Raw genomic sequence first — 24245 nt, 5'->3', positions numbered from 1 at the left:
TTAAAATATTTTCAAGAAATCTGTGTTATGACTGTAAATTAAAATTATATGTTCTAGCTTTAAAACCTTGATATAGAACTACAAATTTTAATCCTACATTATAAAACAATTTTTACATAATTGTAACAAAGTTCTTGGACTGGACCTCATTGTCATGGGGTTTCATAGGATTCTGCCTTTAAGCCTATGGAGCCCCATCAAAATGTTTAATATTTACATTAAGATTTTAATTAACCATTTTCTCTCCCTAATATTCAGCGTAAGAGATACCTAAAAAAATGTAATCTCATACTCAGTATTTGTCTCCAGAGATACATACAGTATTTGTTTACAGCAATATATGGAGACAAGAAATAACAGACATAATTAGCTCTCCTTTCTAACTCTGACAATTTTTTTCCTGGAGCTGCCCCAACTCCAACACAGAATTAATTAAGTTGGAAAGGTTTGGTTGGACACCCTACCAAAATCACCAGGGTTGCTTTCTATCATTTCCACAGTTTTCTTGAGGGATGCTAATTACCCCAGGGTGGCAAGCCCTTATCTCTCTCTGTCTCACACACACACAGTGCAAACTTTCAGCTACTGGAAATGTCTATTAACAGAGGGTTACTGAAGATGACATCAATGTGGCCAATAAAACTGTGAAAAACTCAAAAAATGTATATTGTGGAAAACATCAAGATTATAAAAAACAAGAGTGCATTTTTCTCGGGGAAAAGTAATCCCATGATTAAATCAGGACTTTCTGAACAGCTTGGCCCCACTTCCTCATGTTCTTCTAAGCAATACTAAGATAACTTCAGGTGCACTGTCTTGAGCTCCTTGAAGAATACATATGTGCTCATGTGTTTCAAAATAAATAAATAAAAAAGAAAGAGCACCACTGCTTAAAAAGTTATCTTTCATTTCTACAAGTATGTATCTCAAGACTTCTACTTTCCTCCTTTGTTTAGCCAGCACGGATAAAATATCATTTTAAAAAAAGACCTTAAAATTTTACATTTTTGAAATGTTTACTGTTGAAATGTTTTGTTTTTTAAAAAGTCCTATATGAAAGTAGTCTTAACTTATAATTTGTTATAGCGCATCTTGTGATGGAATAAGGATTATATATTCCAATTCTACGTTATAAGCCAATTGATAAAATCCTTTGTGCTGGTATAATTTGGATTGGGCATTGAAAGCATTTAATTTAACCTCAAGTTTCCTATCCCTTTCAGGTTCTGTGGCTCCTTAGATTCCCCCTTGCTCTAGGGATGCCTCTAGAATCATCAGGTCAGGGATGTGTGTACCTTAATAGTAACCAAATTTCTTCTGGGAGTCCTGATACTGCCAATGGCAATTTTTTACTACCAGGAAGCAAGAAAAACCAACAACTGTATCTCGAGGCTCCAAAAAGTTTCCCCAGGGGCAAAAAGTTTTCAACACTGAATCCATATTATGCAGGCACAAATTATACACTAGGATTTTGCCCAATGTATTTATATATTTCCTAAAAGGTTTTCTAAACAGGATACAGCATTTCTTGGACTGTGGCTTCAATCTTATGAGATTTCATATAGATTATCAAGATTAGTCTTTCAGTCTCCCCTAGTATTCTGTGCTGTAGCCATCATAAGCAAAATGTGCAGTTCTCACATTTGTTTGTATCTTCAGAGATTAATAAGAATGTGAGTTATTAGAATAAGAAATAACACACTTGAGTAATCCTAATTTCAAATTCTGTCACTATTCCTATCACTCTTTGTCCTCTCAGCCATGATATAATGTTGTAAACTGTCAAAATCTCCAGGATTGTTTTCAATAGTTTTCTTGAGTGGCTCTTATTCATTTAGGATGGCAGTCCTAGCAACTAACCCTCTGCAACTCTGAGTAGACAAAGACAAGCCATTCCCAAACGCTAAAAGTGTCAATGAACCGAAAATTACTAAACAAGGAAACTGAAAGAAATATGTACTGTATTGTGAAAAGTTATAGCAAGCAAGAATACACTTTATTTGAGACAAAAAAAGCAACATTATGAAGCGTGTCTTTCAAAGGAGTGATTTAAATCAAATCCATCCAGCATAGTAACATTTGCTAACACTGACAAAATTGTTTTTACAGTACAAAATAGTTTTGCTATGATCAAAATAGATCACTCATTACACTTTTTCCAGTCCCAAAGATGTCAATCCATTCCTGCCAGCTCAGCTTTTTGACCAATGTAAATAACTTGCTTCATCTCAGAGCATCCATTCTAAGCAATATTTCACATAGCATTTGGCAATTTCTTTCAGAAATAACCAAATGGTTAGAGAAAACAAAGGCAATAATTTCCCAGAACCAGTTTTGCAGGCAAAAAAATGAAAGAGCCCTGTTGTTTGAATCCTAAGCTTCTGTGAAATGCTTCACAAAGTTTGTACTCAGTGGTAGAAAGGAAGAAGCCACGTTCATCATTTTTGCACTCCTTTACCCTGCCTCAGACGATAAAGGAATCATTAAGAACAGTATGCTAGGTGCGCTGCAGACTGCAATGGAAAAAGGGAATAAGCAGAAATCCCCTACTTTTCTCTGCCTCTGCCAGCTGGAGTCTTGCCTAAATCGGACTTAGCTCACAGAATGGAAAAAAGGAGCTGTTCTGTTGCTGGAAGGTTAAGTCAGGATCAAAGCCACATTCTCCTAGACAAGCTAGAACATTTTGAAGTGAATGCCACGTAAGCCAGTGAGTGGCAAGCAACAACCCTGCAGTTCTTTGGATCCTTTGGATCCAGAAAATTTTGGCGATAATAGTTTAATTATGGGTGAATCTGCAAATTTGGGCTGTGCCAATTTGACATATCCTCGTTGCAAATACGGTACATTTCAACCTGAGATTGTTTCAGGTTAACACAGAGAAATCTGTCCAAGAAATGCCATCACTAAAATCCATATTCATTTTTGTCTACACATTTGAATGCATTATTGCTAGTGTGGATGTTCCCCACCCCCCAAATATTTTTCTCTAACAAAATGTTGATATTGTGTGCAATTTCTATTGGGTGCACACATTATCAATAAAATGTTGATACTGTGTGCAATTTCTCCTCAGAGACATTTTATGTGCAGTTTTTCATATTGCTAATACAAATTGTGGCATACACATATATTGCCATTAACTTAGATGTTTGGCAGATCTCAATTCAGTATGTTTGTTAAAAAAATTAAGACATAACGTATTTTCCTGTATTATTAATAATAGCCAGCATTTACACAGCCTACTGTAGAAAGGTCAACAATAATATTTAGTCACTCAGACATATAGCCATTCAAAAGCATATTCACTGCCAAATAACAAGATACCATAGCAAATATATTAGCTTCAGCTTTATGGACGATCTGAATAGATGCCAGAAAGGTTGACAAATAACCTTTTACATCCTCATCTATTATTATTGTTGTTGTTGTTGTTGTTGTTGTTGTTGTTGTTGTTGTTGTTGTTGTTGTTGTTGTTGTTATTATATTGTCTTTTAAACGACCTTGGATCCTTCTAAGGAAAAGGTCAGGATAAGAGTATTTTAAATAGACAAGTAAACATAATTTATAAATATTTTCCTCTATCTCTATAGATATATACACTTTACTATTCTTTTATTCCATATATTCATCCATACTTGGGTACTTATTTCTTCTCCCAAATCATATTCCCATGTTGCTTTAAGAACATTTGGTTGGTCTTCTGTTTCTGCTAAAATCTTATAAATTCAATTTGTTATTCCTTTCAATATCTCATTTTGCTAACCTTTTTCTTCTGTACTATTTCCTCAGATCTTGTAACCGCTGTAACTGAATAAGATCAAACTAAGATATTCTTTCTGATCCTAATATAGCTATTTGCTCTTTATTATCCATTTTTTCAACCAATATTTTAATCCAAAAACCTGTTTCTTCTTTAATAAATCTTCCAAATTTTATTTCAAATTTCCTAGAAATTTCCAACTCTACAATTAGATATAATGGAAAAATTAATGGATTAAGTATGTTTCTATACTCATTTCTAATTACTGTAGTAACATTTTAAAAGTGTTCCTATTCTTTGGCAATACTCTTATTGTTTTGTTAAAAAATATTCTTGAGTCACCCACCAACTGCCTCAGATTCCAATTTTAGCTATATTAAATTATTAAGCTTAGATATAATATCTAGCATATAATTTGTTTAGCTATATAATATAACCTTATATTAGAGGGAAATAAGCTTCCTAATTTTTTTATTTATACCAACACCCTTTATTAATCCATGTTTTTGTCTCTATTACAAAACTGATTATCCATATTTTGCAAATCTTTTGACTTTTTTATTTTTAGCAATAAACAAGAAATTAATCATAGATGAATTCTTCATACCAAGCCATGAAAGCCCAACCCTTCTAAATTCATCTAACTTATTTTTACTTCCTTGTTTAAATTTATCAGAAATTTCCTTTTTCAAACATTGTAAATTATTTGGAGTATGAGTACTTTCTCATTTTTGATTCATACTAGTAACATAGAATAAAGAATGCTTTTCCCTAGGTCACAATTAAAAATTAAAATCAAAGGTACTGTTATGCTACAAGGCTTTCATACATATTACTTACTTATCACCCAACACCATTTTGCAAAAAGAAAGAAAGAAAGAAAGAAAGAAAGAAAGAAAGAAAGAAAGAAAGAAAGAAAGAAAGAAAGAAAGAAAGAAAAGGAAAAAGGAAAAAGGAAAAAGGAAAAAGGAAAGGAAAAAGGAAAAAGAAAAAAAAGATCAAAAGTACTAAAATACATAGGGCTTGAAAAATTTTCGAATGTCTCACCAGTCAGTCAAAAATTTCACCAGTCAGCATGACCGGACTATAGCCTTGCAATTTATTGGGATTGAGAATCACTGATGTATACCCTCAGACTTCTGTTGCTTTATTACCTGCGTGCCTGTGGGGTCATGAAGTTTGTATTTTGAATGCCTTTCTTTTGAATGTCTCCAGCAAAAACAAAACTGAAAGCAAAAATGTCCGGCCTCTTAAGGAGCCATGTCTCCCTCCCACTCCAGGATGTGTTCTCCTTCAGTTGAAATTGGGAGCAGGGAATCTCCATATTCTCCAGCATGGGACTACAGTGGTGCCCCACTTGATGCTTACCCCGCATGACGTCGAAATCGCTTTACGATGAGTTTTTTGCAATCGCTATTGCGATCGCAAAACAATGGTTCCAATGGGGTTTTTTTTTGCTTGACGTCGATTAGGAGGCTGCTTCACGAACCATTTGTTCGCTAAACGACGATTTTTCTGGCTCCACAAAATGGCTTCCCTTCATAAAATGGCTGTTTTCCTGACTGCTGCTTCGGAAGACAGCAATTTTAAACAGCTGATTGGCGGTTCTCTATGGGCGATTTTCGCTAAATGATGAGGTATTTCCCCACTGGAACGCTTTGACCGGTTTTCAATGCATTCCAATGGGTTTTCTTCCCACTTGATGACGATTTCTCTTAACAGTGATTTTGCTGGAACAGATTATCGTTGTCAAGCGGGGCACTACTGTACTCTACATTCTCCTGCAGAGCTATATCTCTATGTGCTGCTTAAACTCATGAGAAGAGGGCAGTTTTCCTTTTGTAACGGGAGGGGGAGGAGAGGACTGCAAGATTAAAGAGTGAGAGACAGGCAGAGGGGAAGGAGGCAAGCAGGGAGCTGTGACTCGTCAAGCAACATTTTTCACTCGTCACAGACAAGTGGACAAGCCCTGAAAACACATAACAAATAAGCTAGTTATTTAAGTATTTCAAAGCAATTTGTTTCTGCAAAAATCTTACAATTGTTACTCATACAACGAGATCCTAGCATTTATCCAGGACCACTGAATTCAACGAAATTTATTAGGGAGGGAAATGAAGTTATAGTGTGTGGGGGAAGCAAAATAAGATAGCATAGCATGGCTATGATTTGCATCACTGAGTGGATAATATGTATTAATGAAACCACAGATCTTAAAGACATTTAAAATAAATATGCTTAGTATTACAATCTTCACTACGCAAATTTATAGAAAGGAGAATTATGAGATAGCATAAACATTTTCATGTTCACACAATTTATCTTTTCTAAAACAAAATGAAATCTGCAAATATTATCCACTTAATGGAGTAAGCAAAACATCAAGTGTTCTATGTTTGAATTACACTATAAACATAATTGCATAGCCTATTGGGTTTTTTGATACTAGTGACAATAAGGAATAGGGAATGCATTATTAGTGGTGGCTTCTCAGCTACAGGGGTTTCTAGATGAGACAAACTATCTAAATAAAAAAGACTAGCCAACGACAACCATCAATCACAGTGACAGATCATCTCCCCACTTATCACAACAAAACGCCCATAACAAAAAAACACCCTGATCACAGGAAACACCCAATCTCTTGAAAAATCAAAAACCTGATCCCACAACTACAAATACTCAACAATCCCACAGGCTACACTAGAAGACAGACAGAGTTCTAGCTCCTGTCCTCTGAAGATGATGGCCACAGAGGCTGATGAAACATTACAAAGAAAAACCTCTAGAACATGACCAAGCAGCCCGAAAACCCCACAACAACCATATTGTCTGTTTTCGTTGTTTTATATTATTTTTATGGCTGTTAGCCGCCTAGAGTGGTCCGTGCGGACCAGATAGGCGGGGTATAAATCAAATAAATAAATAAATAAATAAATAAATAAATCAGTTCTTTGGTTTGTTTCTTTTTCCCTTACCACAGAAATTTGGAGCAAATTTTTGGGAAAATTAAATCTAGTGAATGCCTTTTACTTACAGAAAGGTTCTGAGTAAGCACTGCTTGGATAGAAGACACTCTAGAAAATAAGCAAACCCCCTCTGTTCTATTATGGGGAAAAAGATCAAAGTGTAGCATCGAAACAGTAAAATGCTAGCAAAATTTATTTAAAAAAATAAATTGGCATTTTCAATAATAATACTCAATGGTATCTGTTAAGTGTTTATATTTACACAAACTAAATATTAAATACTATTTGCTTTAATTGGCTACTCCTGAAATTTTCTAATTAGACTAAAAGTTTCAAAACAACCAACATGGCAAAAAAACCCTTTTATTTGGCTTATTACATAAAGTTACAATATTTGTATCATGTTTATAATAATTATGTACAGTGGTGCCTCGCTTTACGATTGTCCCGCATTATGACGAATCCGCTTTATGACGATCTTTTTGCGATCGCAAAATGATGGTCTAAGTGGGGGAATTTCGCTTTGCGATGATCGGTTCCCTGCTTCAGGAACCAATTCTTCACAAAACGATGATTTTTAAACAGCTGATCGGCGGTTTCAAAATGGCCACCAGGTAACTAAAATGGCTCCCCGCTGTGTTTAGGGATGGATTCCTCGCTATACAGGCAACGAAAATGGCCGCCGTATGGAGGATCTTCGCTGGACGGTGAGTTCTAAACCCATCGGAATGCACTGAAAGGTTTTCAATGCGTTTCAATAGGCTTTTTATTTTCGCTTTACAATGTTTTCGCTTAACAGTGAATTTCCTGGAATGGATTATCGCCGTTAAGCGAGGCACCACTGTAATAAAAACACCTAGTAATTTCCTTGCAAAATATTGAAATCTACATGTTAACAGATACTGAATTGTTTACATTCAGATTACCATACTTCCATATATCAGCCACTAATTAAAATGAGCCTGTTTCAGCAACATTCGTTTAAACTCAATTTTAAAATTTCTGATGCACTCATCATAAACATACATTTCACCAGAATATCACACAGCACATCATTCGCACAAAAGTAGAAAATCAAATACTGTTCTATCCAGTCTGGCCCCTTTATCATTTCTATTCTGTACAGCCCTGGAAAAACATAACACAAACCAGTCTTAAGTCAGCCATATCAGTCAGATGAAAGACTTTCAGTTAACATCTAATGGATAGGCCAGAATGTAGGAGACCCCTTAAAACTAAGGTTGTACTGTATAATACATTTCTGAGTACTCTGGAACACAACCAGCCATAAATATGTACATAAAATGTAATAAAATAGAGGTACAAGGAAAACATTGTTGATTAGCAAAATAAAAATCTGTGGGAGTAGAAAGGCAATTCAAAGCAAAAAAGCAAAGCAATACTTTAAAGCAGGGCAGATTTTATCTAAATTTTTTTAAATGTTTTTGATTATTTAAATTTTTAAAAATATTTTTATTTAAACTGTGATTTAAATCCATTTGATTTTTTTAAAAAATCACTGATTTTCCCCCACTCTGCTTTAACATGACACTATACAAGTCCACTTCTAATTCATTGTATTGTACTACCTTGTGTTGCTTCATCAAAGATGAAGACTGCTGCAGAGGACATAGAAGGCTACTAAGAAAGCATCAGTATTCAAAGCCATAGGTCAGAATTGCACATAAGGTTAAACACAGAACATAAGCTAGAATTCCAGAACTGTAGTCACAAGAGACCCCAAAGGAAAAGCCCAACTCTTAGCCAATGTAGGAAATCCACAACTAAGACACCCCTGACAGATGAAATCCAAAATTACCAACAAATAAGAGATCCACCATCTACTGCTGAACATTAGGTCATTTTTCCTTCTCTTATTTTTATTCCAGTCTCTTCCCATATCAATTTATTGGTTCAATCCTTCCCTCCAGGGCTACAGAAAACAAGAATTTCTCATCTGCATGTTATAGCTCTTCAAATATCTGAGGACAGATATATCAACTCTCAATCTTTTCTTCTTCTCAACTCTTCCTCACAGGGTTTGGTCTCCATACTTTGACTATCTTGGATGCCCTCCTCTCTACATATTGCAGCATGTCAATATACTTTAACTATGGTGCCCAGAACTGAACACGGTATTTCATTTGTGACCAAAGCAGTATATAATGGCACTATTACCTCCCCTGGTACTGATCTATACTTCCGTTGATGTAACCCTGCATTTTCTTTTTTGCCACCACATTACACCTCTGACCGCTGTTGCCTTATAGCTTACCAAGATCCTTGATCCTTTTCACCCATACTACTGTCAAGTCACTTATCACCCATCATATATCTGTACATTTAAATATACAACTTTACATTAATCCCTGTTGAAACTCGTTTGTTGTAACCCATTCCTCTCATCTATTAGTTTTAAATTCTGATTCTTTCTTCTGAAGGATTAACTTTCTCTCCCAATTTGATGTCAACTGCAATTTTATGAGCATCCCAATTAATCCTTCATCCAAGTACTGTAAATTGAACCAAAGCGCCAAAGACAGAATGCTGCAGCACTCCACCTACCACTGCTCTCCAAGATGAGAATCCACTAATGAACACTTTGGTGACAGCCAATCATTCAGTTACAAATCCACTATTTAATCCATATTTTACAAATTGTCCATTACAATATCACAAAAGTGCTTGTTGAAACCTTGGTGATACTCATACAGACTACATCCACAGCACTCCCCTGATCTCTATCAAAACAAGATATAAGAGTGGCCTGGCATGGCTTATTCTAGAGAACAGCATGTTGGTTCTTAGTAATCACTGTGTTCTCTGTAAGTATTCACAGACTAACTGTTTAATTATCTGAAAGTTTTCACTAAGCTCTCTGAATGGCAACATTTGGATAGTCCTTACTTAACAAGAGAATGCAATGGGCAAAAACACTCAGCATATGTTTACACTTTGTAGATTTCTGACTGTTCTAATCACATGTCAAGAGGAGCCTATGTGAACATATGGGAAACAGCATATGCAAACTGCTTTGAAGCTAAAGAGGATTTTGGCAGAAGCTCTTTTTGTCTCATCGGGCTTTCTATGGCTGGAAAACAGGTGTCTATGACTTGAGGAAATGCATAGTTTGTTACTATTTAAAATTTAAAAAAAAAACAGGAGAGAACTAAAGACCACATAGATATGAACCAGAAGCTTTCATTTGTTCTCATCATCATTCTCTTTCTAGCGTCAGAATGAAATCTTAGTAAGATATGGGACTGAGGTATGGAATCCCAAATTACTTGAGCCCATGTCACATTCAGAAACTGATGTTATTTTCCTCAAGAAAAATATCTTGTAGCAGTTCAATGAGCAAAGCTTTTACAAAGTACTATGGGTCGGCACACAGTACACCTCCTATGCAAGTGTGCATACACAGTATATTTTTCACAAAATGTTCGTGCAGCTATTCTCTTTAAACATCAAATGTTTTAATATCCAGTAAAATCTACTAGGTAAACCATCAAACTTTTAAAGCAGAATCATAATAATTATGCACTATTTGCCAAAAGCAAAACATAAAAGTTTCACAATAAATAACCCAGTCATACTATCACATGTCACAAGACAGGCCCTGAATTAATCTATATGAGTAGTGCCAAAGCCTACGTCCTAATTCTGCAAAATCTAAACTGACCTGCTTGGTAAGACAAGTTCACACAAGACACATTTCTCCCCACACAAGACTCAATACTGTACAAACAATACAGTGGTGCCTTGCTTGATAATTCGTTCTGTTCAAATCGCTGTTAAGCGAAATCCTTGTCAAGCGAAATTTAAAAACCCATTGAAATGCATTGAAAACCGGTTCAATGCATTCCAATGGGCGAAATACCTGCTCGTTTTGCGAAGATCCTCCATAGGGCGGCCATTTTCCGGTGCCTGTAAAGCAAGGAATCCATCCTAAAGCACAGCGGGGAGCCATTTTACACAGCGGGCGGCCATTTTAGAGCCGCCAATCAGCTGTTTTAAAATAGTTATCTAGCGAAAAATCGGTTCCTGAAGCAGGGGACCAATCATCGTTAAGCGATTTTTCCCCACAGGAACATCGTTTTGCAATCGCAAAAACTTCATCATAAAACGGTTTCGTTGTTTAACGAGGTAATCGTTAAGCGAGGCACCACTGCATTTGGAACAGGTAACCAGACTGCTGAAATATCAGGCTGCAGCATTCCTTCCAACAGCTGCAATCACATGAACTACTTGGTGGGATATGTGTTGTTGTGTATATCATATACAAACATTAAGTATGAAATTCAACCCTTAATGCACATAGTATACTTTCTCAGCAAATGCTAGAAACTCCACTACTAATTAGCAATGAAATACTGCTAAGAAAATCTAGAAAGGCACTACTGATAGTCCTACAACTATATTCCCTCTAACCAGAAAGATACAACATGATGCATAAGAAAAGCACTTGAAAGAGACTCACATGTTAAAATCTATAGCTATGACAAGCAAAGGAAACTATGAAAAATAAACAAAGGAAATCTAGAAATGAACTAGCTGCCAAAATTTATGAATTAGTTACTGTTAATGTAGCTGAAAACTAAATTAATGGCTAGCTAGTGCACACATCCAAACACATTCACATATGAAGCTGTGCTTTAAAATATCCAATTTCTCTCTCACTTGTTTTATTTAACATAGTGACCAATGTTCAACTACAGTACCTGAAGATCAAATCATTTCACTATCACAGTAAGTCACCTGCAGACAGATAATGCTATGTATGAACTAAGAGGTCTCAGACTGAAATTTCATATCAACCATGGTACTGCTAGTTATCAGTTGGCCTATCCTCACACCTCATAGAATCATAGAAAAGTGAAGTTCCAACCCCCTGCTCAATGCAGGAATATAATCAAAGCATATCTGACAGATGATTATCTAAGTTTTTCTTGAATTCCTCCAGTGTTGGAGCACTCACCAACTCCCAAGGTAACTGGTTCCACTGTCTCACTGCTCTAATAGTCAGGAAGCTTTTCCTAATATTCAACCAAAATCTGGCTTCCTTTAACTTGAGTCCATTGTTGTGTGTCCTGCACTCTGGGATGAGAGAGAACAGATCTTGCCCCTTCTCTGTATGACAGCCTTTCAAATACTGTATTTAAAAAGTGCTATCATATCACACCTCATACTAATGGACACTCAGGTATCACCAGCCAGACAACAGTAAAAGGTAAGTGGGCAAGGACTATCAGCAGGCCTACAAAGGACACACACCCATGTGATGTAATTTATGGAGTTATTGTAAAATTACTAAGATACTGTATAAAAATACTTTGAGGATTCTAAATCACCATTTACACAATAAGGATTTTAGGTCCAAGATTTTCAGTACATTTCCAGCCTTTTACAAATGTACTTTGTATTAAAACAAATCATATTTTAAGACTGTTATTTCTCCAAACTAATGAATAGTAACAAATAAAATCAGACATAGAAGTAGAATTGGAAATGCAATGGTTTTTTAAAAAAATCATTTATTCTTTTATCGTTTCTGAAGTAATTTCAGCATCATGAAAAAGCCATTGCTCATCAATGCTACCTTTTTTTCCTTTGCGAGTCTTTTCTGTCTATACATCAAATGAAACTTTTCAGTTGCTGTTCTTTAGCTTAAAATCACAAGAACAGATCTACTGAAATAGGTAAAAATAGCAATCCTAAAGATGCCAATGGAGACTCTTTCCTCTATATGGCCACTACTCCAAGTACATCAGCTCACTTTCTTTTTATAACCTTCTGATTATATGTATATGAAGTACTGTACAGCCATCACAGTAAACTTTAAAAGGTCAAGAAAAGAGTACCAAGCCCTCATTTTCACTTAATTCTTCCTTTTATATTTTCTTCAATTATAGTCCATTTCTAGAAGCATTTGCTTTTGTTATCTCAGCATACAATCATGCCTCCAAGTCAGACCTTGGCCTTCTTTCTTTTTCTCCTATTCAAGCATACTACAAAGAAAAACCACTTCCATTACAAAGATAACAAGCAAATTCTTCTACAATGTGTGCATGCATCTTTCTCTCTCTGCTGCACACAATATCTCAGAGTTGTTCCATTTATGACCCTCCATACTAAATGCAGTCCTCCAGCTGCACAATAAGATGTTTGCAGCTGTTACATGACTGGGACTAAAACAGCAGTTCTGAATCACCTGGTTGGCAGCAATACATGATTGGTGGCATGTAATTTAGTTTGGGGAGTTACAAGTTGTAGCCATCTGAAACAGATGGAGAGAAATAAATAAATGGAAGTTGAATCAATGGCAGAGCCTTAAGTATAGGGACTTAGAACAAGTTTCTCAACACTGTCCCCTAGGAATATGGCTCTTTAGGGATCTTCACCACTTCCCCAATTATCACTTTACCTGTATATCCAATAGAGATAAGGATGACACCCAACCAAATAGAATATAAGGTTCCAAGATTTCTCCTGACCTACTAACTACACTAACGACATGTGGCTCATATTCCTCAGTTTAAAAAAAAAATCAAAATGGGATCCCATTTGTCTGACACTGACAAAGAGCAGGCAATCTAGATCACTGGATCTTAACCTTGGGTTACTCAGGAGTTTTGGACTGCAACTCCCAGAAGCCTTCACCACCAGCTGTCCCGACTGGGGTTTCCGGGAGTTGTAGTTCAAAAGCATCCGAGTAACAAAGGTTAAGAACCACTGCTCTAGATGACACTCTCCCAACAAGGGTGGGTGAGTGTTCAGAAGGGACCTTCCAAGCAGGGGCATGAGAAAGTGGATTAACAATACATGGACGCAGGGGCATAATTGCCTTTCAGGACACAAGAATGCTGAAAATGAAAAACTGAGTTGAAGTAGCACCTCTCCTGAAAAGAGGTGCTACTATTGGGGGAGAAGGTGGGAGGAACTACAAGTAATGAGCATATAGGAAGACTATCTACACAGTAGCCTCTCTTCCTCCACTCACACTACCCCATGACTACCAGAAAAGACTGCATGTCTCCCTTCTCCCCTCCATTTTTTCCTACCATAAAAGGGAGGGAAATATGCAACCCTGCCACAGGAAGAGACACAGAGCAGCAGATAGTGAAGCCCATTGTCTACCAACAGCTACATTACCATTCACCGCATTAATAGCTATATTTCACTTAAGGAAAGGAAGTTCAAAGTGGTTAAAAACACAGGTACTGTATTATAATCTTTAATTTTGCATCTCTAGTTTAGATAGCTTTTGTTATGGGGTATCAAAATGCTTCTGATTCATGGGGATCCTATGAATGATTGATCTCCAAAATGTCCTGTCACTAATAGCGCTGCCTCAGCTGTTTCTTGTCTCTTACTATCAAAACAATATGGATTTTTAAAAAAACATTTTATAATATATGTTGAGATGAAAAACGTATAGGCCAAAATCCAAAAAAGTGTAGAGAGGTAATACAACTATCTTCTTCACTTAGCCTTCTTTTTCAGGAATCTATATGATGAGTTTTCATATGTATTACCACTCTCAAAGTCCAGGAACCGTTACACTGAAAGCAGTAATGGGAAAATCCACAAAGGGCGCAAATCTCTTCAGAAGAAACAGATGGCATGATAGAAATCTGCATGCAACAACATTTTTATAGAAGGAAAGCACTCCTAACTGCTTAGTTAGTTATGATGGGACATGGACAGGAGAGACAGAAGACACGATAGAAATGTGTATGCAACAACAATCTCTGATAGTTGCTGAAGAAAAGCAGACAGCTACAACTAGGAGAAGCAAGCATTTGGAAATGGAAAGCAGGGAGCAACACATGGCCTGAGAACAGGACAAGGGAAAAGATTAAATAATGAAATATATAAGATGAAGGACTGCCTCCTATTTGCAGAAACTGTAGAGGTGCAAGTAGCTCGGATCAACCCAGAGTTTGATCTGACTTGCTTACACCTGCTCAGTGATTACTTGTACAGTGGTGCCTCGCTTAACGAGCGCACCGTATAACGATTAAATCGCATAGCGATCCGTTTTTTCGGATCGCTAATGCGATCGCACAACGTTTTTCCTATAGGGAAAAATTCGCTTTGCGAAGACCGGTAAGCGTTTCGCTTACCGATCTTCGCAAAACGACCCCCGCCGATCAGCTGTTCGGCGGCCAAAATGGCCGCCAGAAGCAGGGGAATGGCCTAAAATGGCCGCGCGCAGCGTTTTCACGCCCTCGTTAAGCGAGGCGAGGGCGCGAAAATGGCTGCCGGCCATTAAGAAGCTTCGCTGAACGGTGAGTATTTGGCCTATTTGGAACGCATTAAACGATGTTTAATGCGTTCCAATGGAAATCGCTGCCCCGTTCAGCGATGCTTCAGCATAGCGAAGGTTAATCCGGAACGGATTAACCTCGCTATGCGAGGCACCACTGTACTTTCAAAATATTTTAGTATATTTTTGCACTCAGTTTTAATTTTAAATTATGAATTCCAAATTCAGGGGTTGAGTCTGATGATGAGGTAGGAATGTGAGGGCTTCTCAAAAATCTAAAGAGAGTATGAAGCCCAAATATGTGGTAATAGGCAGTCTATGAAACTAAGTCTGCAACAAAAAGCCTACTGCTGTAGCAATAGTCTATTGTCAAATTCATGGCAGGAAGTGGTTTGATCAATACAATTATGCAGGCTAAATAAGCAATGAGAATTAAATAAATTCAATATTTTAGATTACTGATACAAATCTGTATCCAATGTTAGGTAGATGAAATTCTGAGAAAGTTTCCATATTTTAGCTGAAGTCTTAACCACGTCGCCGTCTAGTCGTTTAGTCGTGTCCGACTCTTCGTGACCCCATGGACCAGAGCACGCCAGGCCCTCCTATCTTCCACTGCATCCCGCAGTAAACACAAAACACAGAGACCCCTTTAGTGAGGCTAAATGAAGGTAGAGTTCTCTCCCTCTCAATAGTTCTGTTTTCTACATCGATCTTAGTACATCCCTAGAATTCAGGTAGCATTAAAGATCTTTTCTTCCTCCAAATGCTTTAAATAGATTTCAAAAATTTAGCCACGTCATGCCTTCAAAAGCTGAAGTAAGATGAAACACTGAGTCCCCTTAGATCTAAAACTGAAAAACAAATTTAATTTCTGTTAATATCATACCGATCTACCAGGTTAGTGACCCAACCTCAATTCACCATTTAAAACATACAAACGTTCTTATTATGCACAGTGAATAGAGCACATTGCTAATTGATAGCATTTTATTAGGACTTGGAAGAACTTGAGCAATTTTGGTTATACCACAGCTGCACTGGAACATCAAGTTGGAAAATAAACATTATTTTCTTAAGGGTACTCCTTTTAAAAACGTAAGAAAATTTAAGTAGCAGTGAAATAGCTAACACAGATAGCTAGCAGGCATTATCCAAGAAAATAATCCTATATGTTAACGTAAAATAAAACATAGATAGCTGAAAAGCTAACTAACCACTTGACTCAAAATTCGGCAAGCTTTAACATATTAAAACCAATCATCTTATTTTATTTTAATCATATTTGTACTTTCTATTCTAGCTGAGCAATAGTCAAACTCTTCTGGAATGCTGCTACAACAAGCACAATATAGTATGTTTTGGAGGTCACTTCATTAATTCATATTAAAGCATTGCACAAGTTAAAATTATGGACATCTATGAAATATAGGTAAAATTAAAAATTACAACATTCAGATAATGAGACTCTTTTTGAACAAAAGCGTTTATTTCAATAGCATTATCACAGCCATTTACTAGATCTTCTTTTGTACACGTGCGGGGCATAAATTTCATGCACATAAGTGCTGTAATGACTGAATTTTTTTCACCATCACAGAAAATTTCTGGTGGTCACTCATTCACAGGATTGCGAAAAGCAGAGGCAAGTAAGCACATAATAATAGGACTGCCTACAAGTCAAAATAAATTTGTGGACCTGCTTGTTACTACATTACTGAAAAGACTACATAAATATATTTCAGTGTGGTGTGATGGATCTAGTGACAAACTTGAAATCAGGAGGTCTGGGTTTGTACCCCCACTCATCCATGGAAGCTCACTGGGAGTGTGGAACTGGTAAAACCACTCTTTAAATATCTCACTTACTTTGGAAGTCCTATTAGGGTTGCTATAAGCCAGTTCTGACTTGATGGCACATAACAACAACAACAAAACAAAGATTTCAAGGACAGTTTCTTGTAACAAATTCCTCTTATTAATTCACACTTCCTATATCCATAAATGATTTTTAAAAGTACAATAATCAATTTTCATAACTGAAAATTATCTATACCATGTAATTTTACTGCCTGAAGAGGCTCTCACTTCATTAAAAAAAAGCTACACAGAATGCTTCAGTAAAATAATTTCAGCATGAATGACAAAGCATTTAGTAGCATATTTTGCTAATTACTGAAACATTAAAGTTCTACAGAGCACCAGCTTTCTCAATAAAATCACAATTTACAAAGACATTCTCCAAAATGAGCTATGCCAGTCGAAAGTCAGTCTTTGTTTAGAATAGCTTTCCCCAACAAGGTACCCTTCAAGATTTGTTAGCCAACAGCACCCACTATGACTGGTTTAAAACAATAAATACTACATTATTACATTATGTAATTATTTGTTTAAGAAAAATCCATACTCTTTTCTACTTCTAAATATTTCAAAGCAAATTATAACCAAAACACAAGAAAAAAATTAAATGATGAAACAATGTGTCATTAAAATCACCCAGGCAATTGGTAAGATTAATTACGACACAATCTGTTAGGCTGTGCAAACAAACTGTTCGTCACTTGACAGTAGAGCCTGCTTAATCTCAATAGGAAGATCATTTCATACAGTGGGTACAGCAACACAAAAGGCTCTTTGCCATATTGCAAAAAAAGAAAAAAGAAAGAAAAGAAAATGAACTTAAGCAGGCCACACTAAACAGGAACTCCCACCCCACACTCAGGATATAAAGATTAGGACAATGGTTCCATACTTTGGATCCCCAGGTGCTCCTGGACTACAAGTTCCAGAAATCCTGGCCAGCACAGCTAGTGATGAAGCCTTCTGGGAGTTTTAGTCCAAGAACATCTGGGAACCCAAAGTTGGGAACCACTGAACTAGGAAGACGATCTGTATGGGAAAAAGGCAATCTCTCAGAAACACGTCATGAGCTGTTCAAAATCTTTTAACTAACAGAATTTTGAATGTGGTAGCTAGAACAATTTTCAATATAAGAGTAATATGTGACTGATGTCTGGTTCCACCAATGCTCTACAGCGGTCCGCAACCTTTCTAGCTCCACAGACCTGCTGGGGAAGGCAGGGCACCCCCCTGCGCTCGTGCACATGCGCAAAGGAGCAGGGGGTGCTTGTGCAGGCAAACACGCGCTCATGCGCATGCGCAAAAGGGTTGGGGAGTGTTCACGCAGGTGTGTGCACAGGCGCAAATGGGCTGTGCGGGGGGGTGCTGGGGGGGAGGTCTGTCTCTGCAGCCCAGTACAGCTCAGGTCACGGACCAGCACTGGGCCGCGGACCGGGGGTTGGGGACTTCTGCTCTACACTAGCTACAGCATCAAGACAAAGAATATAAAGCAGATACCTCATCCAAGACAGATATATTACCCAATTCCTTGGAAATTAGAACCTTATTACCATTAAAGCCTCCCATCTTCCAGGATTTAACTCCTGTTTTGTTCCACAGGCAGCCTGCATCAAGTATCAGCTTCAAGAATTTTTTTAATTATTCATTTTCCATTGCATAAGGAAAGATCATAGGTAAGGGGATTTAGATCAGGATACTGAGGTAAATAAAAAATACAGAGTGTGATAGAGAACAATATACAGTGGTGCCTTGACTTACGAACTTAATCCGTATTGGAACGGTGGCTGTAAGTCAAAACGTTCGTAAGTCAAAGCACCATTTTCCCTATGAATGCACTGAAAACCAATTAATCCTTTCTGGCCAAATGAAAAAAATACAAAAATAAACATTGGAGCAAGTCCCACACTGGGACTGCAAAAAATAAACCCACCAAAAAACAAAACAACACAGAAAGTAACCCCCCAGCCCAAATCTACCCTCCAAAACCCACCCAGAACAACTTTTTCAAAAGGAAAAAGTAGCACCTTACCAGTCCAAAGCCTCTGCAGAGGCTTCCCGGGCTTCCAAAGCACTGGCACCCAGCCACTTCGCCTTCCTCCTCCTGTGCTCCAGGAGAAAAAAGTTCCCTAAGCGCCTGCTCTAACCGTTGGGGCAAAAGAAGCAGCCTCTTTGCCAACAACTGTTTGAATTTCCCACCTTTTCCCCCTACCTTTTTCCTTTCGTAAGTCAAAGCTCCAGCCGCAAGTCAAAACAAATTTTTGCAGCCAGAGCTGTTCGTAAGTCAAACTGTTTGCAAGTCACCCTGCTCTTTGTTTTGCATCTTGAGGTGCTTTGATTTTTATTCTAGTCTTTTTCCTTGCCAAACAAACTTCATTAATTTTTTTTGTAAATTCTTGAAGTATTGTTTTGTAAGAACTGGTACTGTATGAAAAATAAGTATCATTTTAGGTAATATAATCATCTTCACAGCTGCAATCCTCCCCATGAATGATAGTTGCAATTTTGACCATTTTTCCCAATCTTTTTCAATCAGACCAATTAGTTTGATGTAATTGTCTTTTGGTCTGTAGCTTTTGTGACCCAACTTCCGGAGGCAGTGGAATACAGGATGGCTGGCGTGCTCTGGTCCATGGGATCATGAAGAGCAGGAAACAACTAAACAAAAAAGTTGTCTTTTATCAAGGGACTTGTTTATTTGTTTTTATAATCTGAATTCCTAGGTATTTAACTTTTTTCTCTTCTTTAAAACCTGTCATTTCTACTAAGTCTGGATACTTCTCCAATTTTTTTGCTGTTTCTGTCAATGTCCCTATTGAATTTATCAGATCCTCTAGAACAGGTGTCCCCAACCCCCAGTCCATGGCCATGGCAGGACCAGGCCACGGAGATAGACCTCCCGCCCCCGCACACACCCCCCCACTCACATGCACAACCCACCACCTGCACACACAGGTGCCCCTTCCCTCCGTGAGCATGCCCCTTCCCTCTACGCAAGCGGACCCCTCCCCTCTGTGAGCACGCCCCTCCCCTCATGTGTGTAAGCACCCCTGCCCCTCAGTGAGTGTGCCCCCTGTGAGCGCAGGGGTTCCCTCTACACATGGATCCCACCCACCAACTGATCCACGGTTCAGAAAAGGTTGGGGACCACTGCTGCAAACGCCTGTACTTTGTATTCTTTCTCTTATTTTGAGTCCTTTTATAGTGTTCTGTCTTATTGTAATAATGTTTCAATAAATAGTGCGAACAGTAAAGGAGACAATGGGCATCCTTGTCTTGTTCCTTTTTGTATTTTCATATCCTGTGTAAGGTATGCATTTATTCTGATCTTCGCTTTCTGATGTCTATAGATAGCCCTTATTGCCTCAACAAAGTCTTTTCCAGCTTCCATGATTTCTAATTGTTTTAACATAAAATCCCAATTGACATTGTCAAAGGCCTTCTTTGCATCAAGAAAAATTATAGCCATTGCTCTTCCTGGCTGTGTTTCATAATATTCTAGTGCATTTAATATTGTCCTAATATTGTTTCTCATCTGTCTTTTTGGCAGGAAGCCTGACTGATCTTCATGAATTATATGTACAAGAACTTTTTTCAGTTTGTCTGCTAATACTGAGGCATATACAGTATCTTATATCCACATTCAATAGTGAGACTGGTCTGTAGCTTTTTTCTAGTTCAATTTCTTCTTTATGAATAATTGATATTATAGCTTCTTTCCATGTAGGTGGAATTTCTCTTTTCTGTTCAATATATTTCATTAGTTTTTTATACGGGTTCATTAAAACATCATCAAAAGTTTTATAATATTCCACTGATATTCCATCTGAGCCTGGTTATTTCCCGCTCTTTTGTTTCTTTATGGCTTTTACCACTTCTCTTGTTGAAATAGGTGCATTCAATATGTTTCTCTGTTGTTCAGGAAATTTCATCTTATGTTTTCCCAATTTTTTTTTCTTTTTCCTTTAAGGTTTCTTTACCTGAATACAGATTTTGATAGAATTGTTGTTATTCTTTTTAGTTCTTCCTGTTTTATAGTTAGCTCACCTTATTTATTTTTCAAAGCTTGAATTTGTGTTTTACTTTTCTCTTTCCTTAATTTATGTGCTAGTGACCTTCCAGGTTTATTTGCATTTTCAAAAAAGTTTTGTTTTGCATATTTAATCTTGTTTCCCATTTCTTCAGTCAAAAAGTGTTTAATTGATGTTGTATTACTTTAATCTTCATTTTCAGATGTGTTTTGTTTAAACTGACATTCACTTAGTTTCAATTTTTACTCCAATTCTCTATATTTTTGTTTCTTTTCTCTTTTTAATATTGTGGCAAATCTTATTGCTAATTCTTTGAAGAAACATTTTCCAGCCTCCCATACTGTGGTTATAGGTGTAGCTTCAATAAATCTCTAATGTAGCTAAATCAACACTTTATATTGTAAATAGAGAGAAGAAAACCATTTCTCTTTCCATTATTGTATTTCAACAGAACAGTGTTTTTCAGTTCCTTACCTCCAACATGTACTACTTTTGAGTCATATAGATTATACTTCATGCATTCAGTGACCACCTCATGCTTGTATGGAAATACAAAAATGACATTACATCAAAACAGACATATGTCTACCTAGCCCAGCACTCTCTATTTTGGTCTCTATTATTAAGCTCTTTGACAGAAGTCTTCAACACCCTGTTATCCAAGATTCTTTGAACATGGACTCTGATGAGTTTTATACATCCAGAACTACTTTTAAAGTTAGGTTCCTTTCCAGAAGTATTTAGATGCAAAACAACAACAATAATAGTAATGGTGGTGGTGGTGATGATGATGATGATGGTGCATCTAAGGAGTTAACCTTGAGGCAAAATCCGGAGCTGGAGTCCCAAAGGCAGCTCGTGTCGTTCTGCCAACTCCTGCGACATTGCTGGAACCAGTTGTATTGGCTCTTGCCTTTCCATTGGACCATTTCAGCAATGTGGAGAGGGGGGATCTGCTGCTTGGGTAACAGCCTATCCTCCATATTACCTTACCTGGGCTTCATGCTTTGGAGAGGACACTCCTTGATTCAGAGCATGTTACCATAGTCTCTCGAGACTGAAGGATGCCTATGCTATGCTAAGTAACTCTGGAAAGGGACCTTAGAGAAAGTATTTAGATGCAACATTATTATTATTCTTATTTTTAAACTACTTATCAATAGTTGTTACTTCTTGTGATTTTGTGACTTTAAACAGCAATGAAATCAAATCTGTGAGCATAGCTCCTAGTACTAGACACTGCACTGTATTTTCCTCTTTTGCTAATGTCTTGTCAAAATGAGAGAAGAAACCTGCAGTGGGTAAACAGGAGGCGAACAAGTGGAAAATTAGGTTTTCTGGTCCCCTCACAAAATTCTGTGACTGAGGCAGGAGCACCACACACACGTCATTACTGTGCTGTTTAAGTAATAGGTCATTCTGTTTTGGGGATACATGGTGTGTGTTTTTTACATCCACAAAAATTCATAGCATCCATAAGATGAGGATGAAAGGTCTATCAAGACATCTGTCCTTCTTCATCCCTGAAGAGTTCACCTTTACTTCTGCAGCATCACAATAAGCAAACAGCTACTGAATTCCCTCCTCCTTGCTTCTATTTAAGCAACCCCAGCCTCCTCTCCTGCACTCTACGCCCCTCACTTCAGCCGTGCCCGTATCTAAGGAATGCGTTTATTTCACAGACCCATCCAAGAGGCAAAAGGATTTCGTTCAGAGGATGCTACGATTACCGGCAGTGAACAGAGCAGCTCATTAAGAAAAACACACGGTGCTTGGAATGAGCGGCGCCGATCCACCCCATCGTCAAGTTGACCACCCACCCACCCCAAATCCCCGCGCAGATCCGTGGCCGAAAAAGACAAAGAAGTGTGACTCGTGTCTTGCCTCAGCGGGCGTGACGCCCAACCCGAGTCAAAGCAAGCCCGACAAGTACGAGGCGACCCCGAAACACAAGAAAGCGCTGACCTGCTGCCTCACGGTAGTGACCAACCACCACCAGCAGAAGCAGCATCCAGTCCCACCTTTGTCAACAGAGCGGAAAACCTGCGACATCACCTCACGGGCCGCCAAAAGAACCGACGCCGCTTGCCTGCCTGCCCGCCCCTCCACACCCGCTCCCTAAAGAGGGTTTTTTTTTTCTCTTTCTCTCTTCGGAAAAAAAATGAGGAAGGAACTGGGAGGGGGGGTGGAATTAAGCAAGAAACCGAGAAGTGGGCAGGGCCCGAAGAAGGAATAACGCCAAAAGCTGGATGCCTTCACAAGGGAGAGCCTCTGACGGGGCTGCAAAGCGGGCATCCCGTCCAAAAGCAGGGAGGACTAAGCGGCGCGGTTTCGCCCCAGCAAAGAATCTCACAACCACCATTACCACCACCACTCAGCCCCGGACGTCCCACGGCGTCCCTCACCCCTCGGGGATTCCTTGGAAAAGACCCGCCTTCCACACTGAACGACTCTTCGAAGGAAAGGACTTAAAACACAAAAGAAACAGAGAGGCGCCCCGGAGCAGCTCCTTCACCGGCCGGCGCCTGCAGTCTCATCCCCCACTTCACTACAGGCGTGCATTTACACTTTTACACACACACACACACACACACACACACACGTATTTATCTAGGGATATTCACCTCGACGCAGCGGCACTTTCCCCATCTCTGCGGGCGACTCAAGCTCGGTCCCGCGGCTCCCGCTACATCACCCCCGCCCCCTCAATGCCGCCACCCGCGAAAGCGGCTCAGTACCTGCTCGCCTGTCGGGTTTCGCCTCCGGGTCCGAGACGTCTGCCCGCACTCGGTGCCGCCCGCTCCGCTCCCCACCTAAAATGGCGGCCTTACTAAGAGCGAGACATTTGTATTCTGAGCCGATCCAGCCGCTGGGTGCTCGACTCCCTCCGTCTGGATGGCCGACACCTCGGCGTCTCCAGCACTCTCCTTCGCCCCGCCCCTTTCGCCTCGCCTGGAGTCGTCGGCTGGTCTCGCCGCCATTTGAAACGCCTGCCTGGTCGAGTGGGGAGGGTGGGAGTCGAAGAAGGGTTGCTTGTCCTTGTGAGGGAAGGCGAGCGTCCCAGCCGGCGGAGAGGCGCGGAAGACATGGCGTGCCCACCCGCAGCTTGCCCACCCTTGTCTAGACTGAGATTAAGTATGCCAGATGTCCCTTGTTTTTAGGGATTCCACTTTATTTATCTTCATAATATCGCGTTTAATGGAACAAAAAAAAAAGAGAGAGAGAGAGGTACCTTACTGTACAGTACTATGCCCTTCCTTTAAAGCTGCAAAGTTGAAGGAAACAAGCCCAGAATTGCAAATGTATGTGCAAAATTTAAAGGCGAGTGGAGCACTGCGTCCAAAATCGAAATGACTGAA

The 24245-nt window shown here is 38.6% G+C and overlaps 1 protein-coding gene across 18 annotated transcripts in view; it reads right to left on the bottom strand.

The window, feature by feature from the left end:
• The window catches only part of RAF1 (Raf-1 proto-oncogene, serine/threonine kinase), a 126305-nt gene that overhangs the window by 51191 nt on the left and 50869 nt on the right, over positions 1-24245 (bottom strand). For 3 of the 18 annotated variants that reach the window (XM_072989708.2, XM_078385397.1, XM_078385400.1), the window contains exon 1: positions 23625-23804. The exons of 7 other annotated variants lie outside the window; for them this stretch is intronic. The gene's annotated coding sequence lies outside the window, so the exon portion shown is untranslated. Of the gene's footprint in view, positions 1-15457; positions 15614-23510; positions 23603-23624; positions 23805-24245 lie in introns of those variants that run through there. 8 more of the 18 variants (XM_020802543.3, XM_020802547.3, XM_072989705.2 and 5 more) reach the window with 6 other exon arrangements.

This window comes from Pogona vitticeps, chromosome 2 (assembly GCF_051106095.1).
Source record: "Pogona vitticeps strain Pit_001003342236 chromosome 2, PviZW2.1, whole genome shotgun sequence".
NCBI classification, from domain to species: Eukaryota; Metazoa; Chordata; class Lepidosauria; order Squamata; family Agamidae; genus Pogona; species Pogona vitticeps.
This window is presented reverse-complemented; position numbering and strand designations above follow the sequence as displayed.